Below are 14,127 nucleotides of genomic sequence, written 5' to 3'. Positions count from 1 at the left end.
GAAAAGGCTATTGGGACTACATAGAAGGTGAGCATGAAGAGGCACCGGAGATACCGGATATAAATCCGACTGCTGCAGATGTGAAAGAGTTTAAAGACTGGAATCAAGGAGCCAGGAAAGTAATGTATTGGCTTTCCATTAGTATACAGGACACCATGATTGGGCACATTCAGGATGCCAAGTCCCCCAAGGAGGCGTGGGACACCTTGGTAAAGCTTTATGAAACAAATACCAAGGCACGTAAGATACAGTTGAAGAATGAACTTCATACTGTGGAGAAAAAGAGCATGTCTGTGAATGACTATGCGCTGAAGATAAAGGGCATTGTGGAATCCCTTGCATCTATTGGTGTGTCAGTAGATGATGATGACAAGGTGGAAGTCTGTCTACGTGGTCTCGGGCCACAATACAAGGTGTTTAAGACGTCTATTCAGACTCGGGAAAACATTCCCAACTTTACAGATTTGGTGTCTATGCTGATTATCGAAGAGAAGAACTTGGGTGAAGACCAATAGTCTTCACAAAGCAAAAACAGTTCAGAGCAACAGGCCTTCTACACGAGTTCAGGAAGAGGACGAGGTAGAGGAGGCCGTGGACGCGGTCAAGGAGGTGGCCGAACAGGTAATCAGAATTATGGCCAGCAGCAGCAGCAACAACAACAGTCCCAGAATCAACAACAACAACAACAACACGCAGGTGGAAGAGGCAAATTCAGAGGCAGGGGGAGTCAAAGAGGCCGTGGAAATTGGCAAAGGCAATATAGTGATACACGTGAATGCTATTATTGTGGTAAGCCTGGACATGTGCAGTCAGAATGTTATAAGAAGCAGGCTGACATGCAAAATGGAAAAGTGCAGCAAAACAACTATGCATCCTCAAGCAGAAATAATGAGGATAATGAAAGGTTGTTTGTTATGCAGCATGTTGTGAATGCCATGTCTGAAAATGTTGATGCAGCACAAAAAGATAATGTATGGTATGTGGATTCAGGCGCTTCGAACCACATGACGAGTCATGGGGAGTGGTTCAAGGAGATGAAAAACCCGGAAAGACCAGGTTTTGTGGAAACAGGGGATGACACTGCTCATCCAATTGCCCACGTTGGAGTGGTTCAAGGAGATGAAAAACCCGGAAAGACCAGGTTTTGTGGAAACAGGGGATGACACTACTCATCCAATTGCCCACGTTGGAGATGTGCCATTATCTATGTAGGATGGCAAAGTGAAGTACCTTGCAGATGTACTTCATGTACCGAACATAACAAAGAATCTGGTTTCAGTTGGCCAGATGATTGAGCAGGGGTTGCAGGTTCGGTTTAACCCTGATGGGTGTTATGTTGAAGATTTCAAAGACAAGTGCAGGTTGGTTGCAAAAGGCAACAGAGTGGGCAGAATGTTTACGTTGGATGTAGACATGCCTGAAATGAGTGCTGTGATGTTTGCAAATGGTTCAGGAGTTGTTGCAGACACAGACATATGGCATAAAAGAATTGGACATGTAAATGTGCAGAGATTGAAGTCTATGCAGACAAAAGGAATTGTGACAGGGCTGCCAAAATTTAAAGTGGAAGGTATGCAGAAAATATGTGAAGCATGCCAATTTGGGAAGCAAACAAAGCATGTGTTTCCACGTAACAGATATGTGAGCAGAAATGCACTAGATGTTGTGCATTCAGATGTATGGGGTCCTACGAAGACCGTGTCTATGGGAGGCTGCAGGTACTATGTCACTTTCATTGATGACCACATAAGAAAAGTGTGGGTATATTTCATGAAGGAGAAGAGTGAGGTGTTCACTCACTTTCAGAATTTCAGAGTTTTGGTTGAAAAGCAAACAGGGAAATATGTAAAGTGCCTAAGGTCAGATGGAGGGGGAGAGTACTTCTCCAATGAGTTCTCTGAATACTTGAAGAAGAATGGTATTCGGAGACAGTTCACATGCAGATATACTCCGCAGCAAAATGGAGTTGCTGAGCAAAAAAACAGGCACATTGCTGAGATTGCGCGAGCATTGATGGAAGAGAAGAATACGCCGCATTGCTATTGGGCTGAGGCTGTTTCTACAGCAGTATACATCATGAACAGGACTCCAACTGCAGCCATACATGATGTAACTCCAGAGGAGAGGTTTACTGGCAGAAAACCAGATTTGTCTCATCTGAAAGTTTTTGGATGCATTGCATATGTGCATGTGCCAGATGAGCTGAGAACCAAGCTGGATCCGAAAGCTGAAAAATGTGTGTTTATTGGATATTCCCTTGAGCAAAAGGGATACAGGTGTTATAACCCTTCTACACGTGAGTTGAGGGTAAGCAGGGATGTTGTCTTTGATGAGATGAGCAGCTGGTATGCTGCTGAAAAAGAAGCTATTGGGGCTGATGTGAGTGGAAGCGTGGTTGCACAGAATGCAGGTCAGCAATCACAGTCTTTGAGTGGACCAGGAGAGTCCTCATCTAGTGGGTCTGTTGATAGACCATGGAGTGGCAGGCTGCGTCATAATACCAGCCCTGCAAATGTGATTAGTACATCACGTAAAGGAAAAGAGAAAGTGGTTGAGCCCCTTGGTATGCCTTACATTTCTGCAGGGCATTCTCATGTTGATGGAGAGTCTAGTGGCTCAGATATGAGCCCTTATGAGGAGCTTGGGATCCCAGCTATGAGAACACCTGGTGTAAAGAAGGCTATGGAGGCCATGAATGAAAAGCTGCGAAGATCAGGGAGAGTGAAGAACCCTGTGCAGAGATTTACATATGATGGTTATGTGGCACATCACTATGCATATATGGCAAAAGTTGTGCAAGTTGTAGAGCCCACATGCATTGATGAGGCTGTTGGAAATGTGTGTTGGGAGAAAGCTATGGATGAGGAGATGGATGCACTATATGGAAATGAGACTTGGGATTTAGTGCAGTTGCCTGAAGGCAAGAAAGCCATTGGATGCAAGTGGGTGTACAAAGTTAAACATAACAGTGATGGAAGCATAAACAGGTACAAGGCTAGGTTGGTAGCCAAAGGATATGCGCAGACATATGGGATTGATTATGAGGAAACTTTCAGCCCAGTTGCCAAGATGGCAACGGTGAGAGTTGTGATAGTAGTGGCTGCGTCAAAGCAATGGTCTTTACATCAGATGGATGTAAAGAATGCATTCTTGCATGGGGATTTGCAAGAAGAGGTGTATATGTTGCAGCCACCTGGTTATGAGGATGTGGGTCACCTCGAGCATGTTTGCAGGTTGAAGAAAGCCTTGTATGGCTTAAAGCAAGCACCAAGAGCATGGTCTGACAAGATTTCTGAATATCTTGTCACTATTGGCTTTCATGTAGCCAATGCAGATTTCTCATTGTATGTGAGACATGGTGATAGAGGGGTTGTGCTTGTTGTCATCTATGTAGATGACTTGATCATTACGGGGGACCATGATGTAGAGATCTTTGATGTAAAGATCTTGCTTAGACAGAAGTTCGAGATGAAGGATCTGGGGGAGCTCAGATATTTCTTGGGCATTGAGGTGATTAGGTCACCACATGGTATTGGATTACTGCAGAGACAGTATGGCTTGGACATGTTGTCCAAGTATGGTATGACAGGCTGTAAGCCTATTTCTGTGCCATTGGATCAGAATGGCAAGTTGAGTGCAGATTCAGGAGAGATCTTGGAGGATCCTACTATGTACAGGAGCATAGTAGGAAGTTTGATCTACATGACGATCACCAGACCAGATTTGAGCTATGCTGTTGGGTTGGTGAGTCAGTTTATGCAGGTTCCACGAAAACCGCATTTGGATGCTATGAGACGCATACTGAGGTATGTGAGGTCTACTTTGCATTGTGGACTATTCTATGAGACTGGGACAGAGATATGTGTACATGGGTACACAGATGCTGATTGGGCTGGTAGTATCTCAGACAGAAGATCTACCAGTGGATTCATGTTTTCTTTGGGGAGTGCTGCTGTGACTTGGAGCAGCAAGAAGCAGCCTACGGTTGCTCTATCGAGTACAGAGGCCGAGTATAGAGGAGCTGCTATGGCAGCATGTGAGGTAGCTTGGTTGAGAAAGCTACTTGCAGATTTGGGTCTATCAGTGGATAGACAAGTTGTCATTTTCTGTGACAACATTAGCAGTATACAGTTGGCCAGGACCCAGTCTTTCATGCTCGTACGAAGCACATAGAGGTCCACTACCACTTCGTCAGAGAGAAGGTCTTGGCAGGAGACCTTGACCTTGTTTATGTCAGCACAGAGGATCAGGTAGCTGACATCTTCACCAAAGCATTGGGTACAGAGAAGCTCCGCAGATTCAGGGCTTCGCTTGGTGTACATGAGATGGAGTTGAGCTCGAGGGGGAGTGTTGAGATATCGAGCTCTAGTGAGGCGGTGGACACTGATGACCCGCCTGGGGGATAGGCCCCGCACTTACACCACTGGCATGGTTGGTGAGATCTTGGGTGATATGCGGCCAGTGGGATGACAGGCTGTGTGACAGCCATTCTAGAGACTGGCATAGTTATAGCGCCAGCTCATTTAGTCGGGTTCACACTATAGAGAACCCGTGTATGTATTTGGTTGAGTACCTTTCATATTGTGTGTACTCTTATTCTTGTATATGGTGTGTTGAGTGTTGAGTAGAGAAGAAGAAGATTTTCAGCCTCTCACCTTGTGTGTTCTCTATTAGGGTTTTGTGAGTGTGTGTGTGTGCTTGCAAGAGCTCAAGCTCTCTTCCCCCCTGCATCTTTTCAACCATGTGTGTTAGCATTTGTCCAGCCAACTGATAAAAATGATTAGTAAAAAATATACCCGATTGAGCTAGCTCTGTTGCACATCGACCTTGGTATTGTTGTTCTCCTATCGATCCATGCAAAACATCTATAAATCCCAGAATACAATCGATGTTTTGCCATGTCTCATACGATGAAGGGTATAAATCTGAAATAAAATAACACAAGAATGTCAATAAGCAAAGAAAGAAAGCTTCATCTTAAAAATCCATACACCTCATAAAGAACAAAACCACAATACAAAAATATACAATTAGGCCTGTGTTGCGGAAGATCATTTGGATAGTCTCGCAAGACAAGTTCTTTACACATGCTGAATCAAAACTTCTTTCACCGATATCTTCCCTCTGGTGATTTTAAAATCTCGTACTCTTCCCTTCCATGACACCAAGAAAATGTTTTTTGTCTGGGGTCTCTTGCTTTTGCTAGGTTGCATGAGCACCCATGCTCCTTTCGAAATACTAAACCTTTCCCAAGTTCCTTCCGTTTTGACTGTACTTGAATTCTCTACCGAAGAAATAGAAGAACCAGGTCGACGGGGTAAGGATGTGTGGTATAATTCTGCCTTCATAGCATTATCATCCACAAAGCGTCTTCCATAAGAACGGCCATAGTTTTTATTCACCATGGAGACCTTGTGAATTTTTACCAATAGCAAAGTGATGTAAACAAGATAACAAAGTGAAGTTTCAAGAAAGAGAAAGTGGGTAGACAGACAGTTGACAAGAAACATCTTACTCTAAGCCAAACAAGATCATGGGAGCAGTTTTGAAACGAAGAGGCTGCTGCACAATGAGGCAGTGGTGTAGAATGGTAGACCTTTCAAAGGAAAGGCAGCACAACATTTAAAAGTTCAAAGGAAGGTGGAAGCGGGAAGGCCCTTGTCAGAGAAAATGTCAGACTAGATTCTATCTTCATGTCCAAAGATCTTGTGAGAATTAAAAACCAATCTCCACATTAATGTAGCACTCTTGTACCTACATAAAGTATTGTTTCTTTTATCTATTTTCTCTTATTTTTGTGAATTTCCAACATTACGTTGGCCCTCTGTTGATTGGTTGAGAGCTTATTTTTCCAAACCGTAAAAGGCCCCAAAATGAGCTCCCTTTTTTCCTAATGCCACAAAGATTTAAATTTTCCACAGTGGGCCACCATTGAACTATTCCATGAATACTGCATTATCGAAACTTAGTTGTCCAATGGGAAAATGGTGGTACGTGAGGTGTTAATTAAACATGCACAAAAAACTATATAATAAAAGGTAGCACAATAAATAAAATATTTAATATGGCTAGATTTTATTTGTTCACAATGTTGAGATAGCACAAATGTGTCTCTCTATTTTTTGCCAAAACTTTGTAGAATCGTTGCAAATCCATTACGATTCTTTTTCATGGTTGTTTTCAGACCTTGACACATAAAATTCTTGAACCATTTTACATCTAATATATAAATATGAAATGTCCTGAATCCAACCTTTAGAATGTTTTGAATCATGCCACAATAATCAAGCATTGCTTCACTCTCTTGCTAAAAAAATTATCATAACTCCACAATTATATGTATTTCTCTTTATATCTATATGTTGAGTGCAAAAGTGCTTGCTTGTGAACCACATGGAATTGTAAACCTTATACTTTCACTAACACTAGACAAATTAAATATATAAAAATGATCCAACTTATAGTATGATTTTATTTGAGTTAGTTAAGAGATATAGAGACACCCTAACTTGAGGCTCGCACCTTCTTCTATACTCATATTCCTCCTGTGTCAGCACCTCTCCATATTTTTCTATCTTCTCCATTTCTTCATCAATCCATTCAATGCTATAGTCTTTTGTAAGTGATGCATGGTTAGGTGGAAATGGCAATCATCTTCAATGCATCCTAAATCTCTTCTCTCCTCATGCTTTCTCCCATGTCTTCATAACTTCACCATTGAGAATTCAAAACGTATTCACCTACTTCATCATTATCCTATCCATTCTCCTTTTTCTTATGGTACATGCGACACCATCTGCTCATCATCCTCATTGCTCCATAAACGTAGTAGTGGGATCCACATGAGAGATACTCTAAAATATGGATGCATGCTTCTTTCACTAACCACTCCTTTGCCATGCTTACTTTTGGCTTTTCTCTTTTCTTTAAAAAATCCTTCAAGGTCTTTATGAACCGCTTGAGGAAGAACATCCATTAGCCATACACAAAACCACACATGGACAATTCATCTATTAAGTGTACCATGAGATGTAGTTGACTAGTTGGCGTATATCTTGGTGGGAAGTTCTCCTCAATCATAGACATTGCCTCCCACCACCATTACTTGAGGGACATCAATAGTGGATGGATGTATCTCCTTGGAAGTTATGTACCTAAGATGGAGAACATCCAAAATTAGACCATGAATTTTTTTTACCATGTAGAGTGGCTTTCTCTTTCAAGTTTGGAACGCAAATAATTTCTAGAAATAAGGCATCAAAAGAACAATTATGAAGGTCCTCTCACAGAAAAATATCCCTTCAATGGAAATCCATGATCATATTCCCCCTTTCCCCTCCTTTTGTTGAATTGGTCTTATAAAAAATTGGATACCTTGGGGGTTTAAGAAAACATTAGTGGAACTATGTTTTACTATAGATCCCTACATAGGGGATAAAGGGAAAAGAAGTCAGGAGATAGTTGCCTCTCCTAGCTCCACAAGTGGAGCACACATTTCAAGTTCCATCCTTTCACTGAGGACCAAATGATAAAAATTGTATCGGCGTGCATGAGAGGATAATCCCTTACTTGTGGAAAGAGTTATGAGTGAATGAGTAGATGATGAGGATGAATACTACATAGTGCCCAAGTTTAGAGAGTTACAAGCTTGGGAAAGACATATATGATCCTATCATTATTTTTAGATTCTTTGTGTGGATGGATTTCCTTTCCTGATCGACATTAGCTCCAGATTAGTAATAATCAAAGAAAACCATTGGATGATATTATCTCATATGCTAAGAGTTAATGATGAGACTGTGACCAATCAAAGAAACCCCAACAATCCTCGTTGTTAGACAGCTAAGATCCTAGTGGAAAAAAAAGCTTTAGCATGGCATTGTGAAGGCTTCACATACTCCAAAAAAGGCCCAAATTGAATCACACAAATTTATACCAATCAAAGAAAGCAAAGTAGACACTTTAGTACATTAAAACGGGTAGGTGCTTCACGTATGGCTCATCAGATCAAACTATCCACAATCTAAGTGGTCATTCAGGGCACATGAGGTTGAATTGCCCTTTTGGCCTATAAAGCGATGGTTCAACAATCATTTTCTACAAAAAAAGGAGAGAATAGACATTAAAATTATGAGAAGTAATTAGAAGTATTATCAATTTAAGGATTCAAGGACTTATCAAGCTTTCCTCCTAATGACCCTTCCCACCTGCCAAACTTCTCCATTTGTGAGTGGTGGGCTCATTTCTATTGTTCCATTCTTTTTTCTCCCTTGCATCCTAGATGCACTTTATCTAGTCCTTGCTTGTTGTGAACCCAAAACATGGTGAAGGAATAACCCACTTTGCATTTACAATTTCCTTTACCCTTTGTCAAATCCTCGATCGCTGATTTCAGAGGAAATTCATCATCTTCATTCAAAGCCAATCCTAAAAGAACTGCTCAACAGGGTTAGGGAATCTCTCATTTAGGCACTTGTGGTGGACATAGTCAAAGTTTGGAGTGGATTTTTGTTCCCACCATATAAAGAAAGAGTTATAGGGGAAATTTCTCAGATGTTTGAAGTGCATCATGAATTCCATGCGAGACTCATCCATGAAAACTCCACCATCACCTTTTATGATATAGTAAATGTGGCCCACTAGAGTTAGACCCGTGGACGGAGGTGAATCATCATCCATAAAAAATTCACCATCACTCTTTATTATATAGTACATGTGGACCTCTAGAACTAGACCTATGGACAAAGGTGAATCATCATCCATGAAAACTCCAACAACACTTCCTATGACATAGTATGTGTCGCCCTCCTTCAAGCGATGTTGATTTTAGCGTCTCTCCCATATACATAGAGATCCTTCATCACTACACTATTGTATGTGGCCAACTTGCAACTTCAAATAGTAGTTGCAAAGATCCTTCAAGAGGATGTGATTCAGTTACAATACAAGCAGTTCCTCCTAGCCCATTGTTATGATGACAACCATCAAGCAAAATCCAAGGCATCCTCAATAATCCCAAGTGTAATTGACCGTCATTTTTCCATAGCTCCACCACACTTTAGTTTACTATAATAAATTGGTTCTATCTGCTAGTTCTCTCCCTTCCAATGGGAGTGTTTATTACTATTATTATAAATGCAAAGGTCACCTTGAGAAGGATTGCCACACAAAATATTATAACCAATCTCAACCTCGGCTAGCATCCATAGTTGATCCACCTTCAATAGAGGATCACTCTATTCCACTTAAGCTATTTGTCATGACTCTTAGCTATATCATAATCTCTGTATCCACTGATACGTGGTACTTTGATATGGGTGTTAGCCATCATGTTAGATTTATCTATAATTGTCTTTCCAATTATACTCCATTTCCAAAACCCCTAGTTGTTCATCTAGGTGATGACAATGTCACATTTGGTTAAGGATTTGGGTACATCTAATTTCATCTTCCCGACAATCAATCTACTACATAAAAATACTTCTCTGCGTGCCAGGACAATCAATCTACTCACATCACACCCGAGTTTACTTTGTCTCGAGTCTCAAATGACATATGCTCTCTGTCAAAGTGAGCTCACAGTAAATGGGGCCACCATTTAATTATTCCATCAATACAACATTATCAAATCCCAGTTGTCCCTTGGTAAAACAGTGGTACATAAGGTACCTTGAAAGAGGTTTCTTATGCCCACTATTTGGGATCCCCTATACTCCCATTTAAGCTCTTACAACAGTTGGTCCTACTACTCGTCATCTTAAGACTCTCACATGGAATTACTGGATTGGCCATCCAAGCCATTGTTAACCCAATTCTAGGATTAACAAGAGCTACCGCCATTACCTTACATCAAGGAGTCATGGTAGATACACCAAAGGGTCATACATTCAAGATATGAAGTAATAGTGTCCAAAGCATTAGGGGAAGGTTGAGGTCTATAGGGGCCCTTTAAGCTGCCATATTATGATTTTAATGGCTTTGTTAAAACGTTAAGTTTCTTTGACTTTAGATACCTTCTTTTTCTTCAAACGGCTAGAAGTTTGAATTTCAAAGTTTCCCGCCAAAATTGAATTTGAAATCGAGCGAGCAAAACTACATCATGTGACATATCTATGGAAAGAGCTCGATGAGTAGATTCTGGATCTGTAATCTCCGACAAATTTTGAGCTCATATGTAGAAGTTATGGACGTCCGAAATTTCAAAAACTTCCCTCCCCACTTTTTGAAAATGAAAAGTACAAAAAGGCATCTTCTAGAGAATCTTTTGACCACCTTTAATCACCCAACATTTTTGTATGCATGGCATCACACGATTGGCTCTTCTCCTTAATAACCTTTTAATCACATGGCATCTTAAAGGGCCCCTATAGACCTCAACCTTCCCTTAATGCTACAACTTGGACGGGCACCTGTAATGGTGTGACGGAGTATTTATGGTGATTCCCGCTTCAAGAGTGTGTGGTAGAAAGTTAGGATAAAGTCCTAATAAGTGATGTACTTCATGGATATATTATGAGAGTAATCATTGTTATAGCATTAGGTCTCTCATGAGCCTAAGTGCCCGATCGGTGAACACTTATGGCCATGTATATAAGTGAATATCTCTCATAATACAACAGACTCTCCCATTGTGCAATTGAGTCTTTCTCTTGCTAATCTTGCTTTCTAATGCATGCTAGTGAGTGTGTGAGTGAAGTGAGGTGAGGGGAGGGACGAGGACCCGTAATGCAACGCGGCAGTGTGACAATGCTCACAGGAGACACAGTGGAATTGCTTCTCAAGGAGTTGTAGAGCTTGGAGACCTGAAGGGTTACGAGCTTGGCCATTGGAAAGATCCTCACGACGACAGTTGTGGTTCACCAGGTAATCTCTTTTTGGATGTGTTTCAAGGAGGGTTAGGGTGAGCCATAACATTTTTGGCACCGCTGTCGGGGAGCCATCCCTTGGCTTTTTCCATAGATTTGCCTCTAATATACGCATAACCCATTGCCCATTATTTTTATTAATGATTTCCCATGAAAAAGATGTGGATTTGATGGTGATTTGTGTGAGATTTGGTGTAGAATAGCTCTATTTTTGGTTTTTTGAAAAGAATGTTTTTTGCTTAATTTTTAAATTATTTTGTTGTTGAAAAGAATGTTTTTTGTTTAATTTTAGATTATTTTATTGTTGTTTTTGTGGTTTTTCATGTTTTTAGGGCTTGCACATAGTTTGTATTAGGCTTAGTTTGCATCCATTGCATCAATTAATGCAATAGAATGCATTTCTTAGTGAATGTTAGCTCTCTTTAGTTTAAACATAGAACTAAGATCATTAATTTTAGTTTAATTGTGTGTTTTTTGTTGAAATTTTTTGGATTAGAGTGTTAGCAAGCATTAGGAGTAGCTTAATATTTCAAAACGTTTCTTAAAACCTTCCAAATTTCTTGAATTTGACTCATTTCTCTTAATGGACTGGTTTCTGTCATTAAGGGTGATTATTCTTGTTCAAGAGACCAAAAATTTAGAAAATGTGTTAATTCGGGTCAAAATGGATCATATGAGTAGTAGAAATTGGTGTTTTTGACTGTTTTGAGAGCATCTAGATGCATCAAAACACCTAATCACATCAAATTTTTTCATCAATTAGAGAAGTTTGACTCTCTTTGCTTAATTTTGCCTTAAAAGAGGAGACCATAATTAAGAGTCTAATTGATTTCATATTTTTAGATTAATTTACACAATTGTTGATGCACAGAGATTAGTATTCCCTTGCTCTATCCAGTGATGTGCTCAATTGTGTGAATTAATTAGGGATTAATGGTTAAGTAGAGTCCTTGATTAGTGTAAAAGAGGGAAAGATTAGTAAAAGAATTAATCTTGGATTAATCTGTATTCAATGAGTAGATGCTCATGAGTTGTCAAAATTGTCCATTTTGGGAGTCATTTATTAAGGGTGTAAGGGGTGTCATTAAAAGGTTGACTTTTTGATTCCCACTTACCTTTTTGGAAAAATGCTCATACCCATTTCATTTTAAATTCAAAAATATTCCCCCCCAAAAAGGGAGATTTATATTTCCCACTAGACTCAAAAAAAAAAAGCCAGCCCCAGCAGGCCGTGAAAAGGTCTGCCATGAAAGAAATTCCGGCGAAACAATTCCGACCGTGAAAGAAATTTTGGCGAAAAAAATCTGGCTGTGAACGGAATTCCGGCGAAAAAAATCTAACTCTGAATGGAATTTCTCTGTGTGAAAATTTCGGCCGTGAACCGAATTCCAGCATGAAAACTCTGGCCGCTGTGAATGGAATTCCGGCTTGAAAATATCGACCGTGAACGAAATTCCGGCGTGAGAAAGTCTAGCACGAAAGTTCAAACGTTAAAAAAAAAATTTGAATTTAATATTTCGTGGAGTCCGGTTCACGGCGTGAAAAGGTAACGGTTTCATGGCAAAAAACCTAAGGTTTCACGTGAAAAAAAATTGAATTTAATATTTCGTGGAGTCTAGTTCACAGCGTGAAAGGTAACATTTTCACGGCGTGCAAGCCTAAGGTTTCATGCGGAAAAAAATTAAAAAATCAAATTTAATATTTCGTGGAGTCCGGTTCACAGCTTGAAAAGGTAACGTTTTCACGGCGTGAAAACCTTAAATTTCACGCGAAAAAAAATTGAATTTAATATTTCGTGGAGTCCGGTTCATGGAATGAAAAGGTAACCTTTTCACGACATGAAAAGCTAAGGTTTCACGTGGAAAAAGAAAATCAAAATTTACAAAATTCGTGGTCCATTGACGTGAAAAGGGGTCCGTTGGAATAAACCCTTCTCAACCATATGCCCAATAGAAACTAGGTTCTTTGTGATGTTGGGAAATTGAATTTACATCAAATGAGTACTTCATCTTACCATCTTGCATAGCCAATGACATATTATCAATATGAGGAATAGGATGAATTGTGTCATCCCCCCTCCACACTTCTTCCACTATTTTTTCCTTAATTACCCAATCTGGTAGATCCTGAGCAATATGTAGATTACCCAATCATGCTAGTAATTGGAGTAAGATGAACCATTCATAGTCAGTGTGGAAAGAACCTACGATGTTTAGTGGAAAACTAATAGTTGAGATGTGTTATAGCCATGGTTCTAGTACAAGAGATAGAATCATGATGCTAATCTTTTGACCACGCCCACCCTGGACACTGCAACGTGCTAAAAATAGCGTATGCATCTACGCTCGGGAACAATACTAGGGGGACGTAACACTAGTGCACCATCTAGGGTAACCACTCAAGGGAGCGGCACTCAAGGGAACCCTTGAATGGCCAGAGGTTAGGGAAATGGCATGGAAAGGAAGGCCCCTTTTCACTGAGGTGTCTACCTTAGACACGGCACGTCCAGATGATTCTGCCTTTCGAGGAGAAAAACTAGCACCACCATGGGCTAGAACCCCAAGTGTGGCTCGACCAGCACCTTCCATGCGAACAACTGCTAAAGGACCAGTCTTTCCAACGATTGATCCTACGAGGAGCCCCGGACTATTAGAGAATCTAGGGGAGAAGAGAGACCACAAGCAAGTGGATATGTACCTCCAAGAGAACCCCATAGACCAATTGAACTGACATTTGAAGAGCCTAGATTTAGAGGCCGAGACTCATATAGGAGACATGACGATGAATATTCTAGAAAAGTGAGACCATCTGCACTGCAAAAGCTTGTCAAGAAGTATGACAGATCCAGTGACCCATATGACCATATAGCAGCTTTTAAGCAAGCTATACATGCAGAGCAAGTCACGAATACGCATACGCAAATCAAAGGATTTGGCTTGAGACTAGAGAGTAAGTCTTTATCATGGTTTCAGACTTTAGAGCCTGAGGCAAAGCGGTCTTTCGATGAGCTGGAAAGGAGCTTTATAGCTGCGTTTTCAAAAATGGGAATTAAGCACAATGCGATAGCTCAAATTTACACTTTTAAGCAAGAAGATCAAGAATCTGTGCAAGATTGTGTAAATAGGCTAAAGCAATACATCAATCGATGCCCTGACAATGAGAAGCCAAGCCAAGGGAGATTAATTTCTATCTTCCTGGAAGGCTTACGAAACAAGACGCTTCACGCTCACTTGTATGCAAAGAAGCATGTCATCTTCAATGA

Source organism: Cibotium barometz, chromosome 45 (genome assembly GCF_041138505.1).
Source record: "Cibotium barometz isolate CiBa-2024 chromosome 45, ASM4113850v1, whole genome shotgun sequence".
NCBI lineage: Eukaryota > Viridiplantae > Streptophyta > Polypodiopsida > Cyatheales > Cibotiaceae > Cibotium > Cibotium barometz.
Note: the sequence above shows the minus strand (reverse complement) of the source record.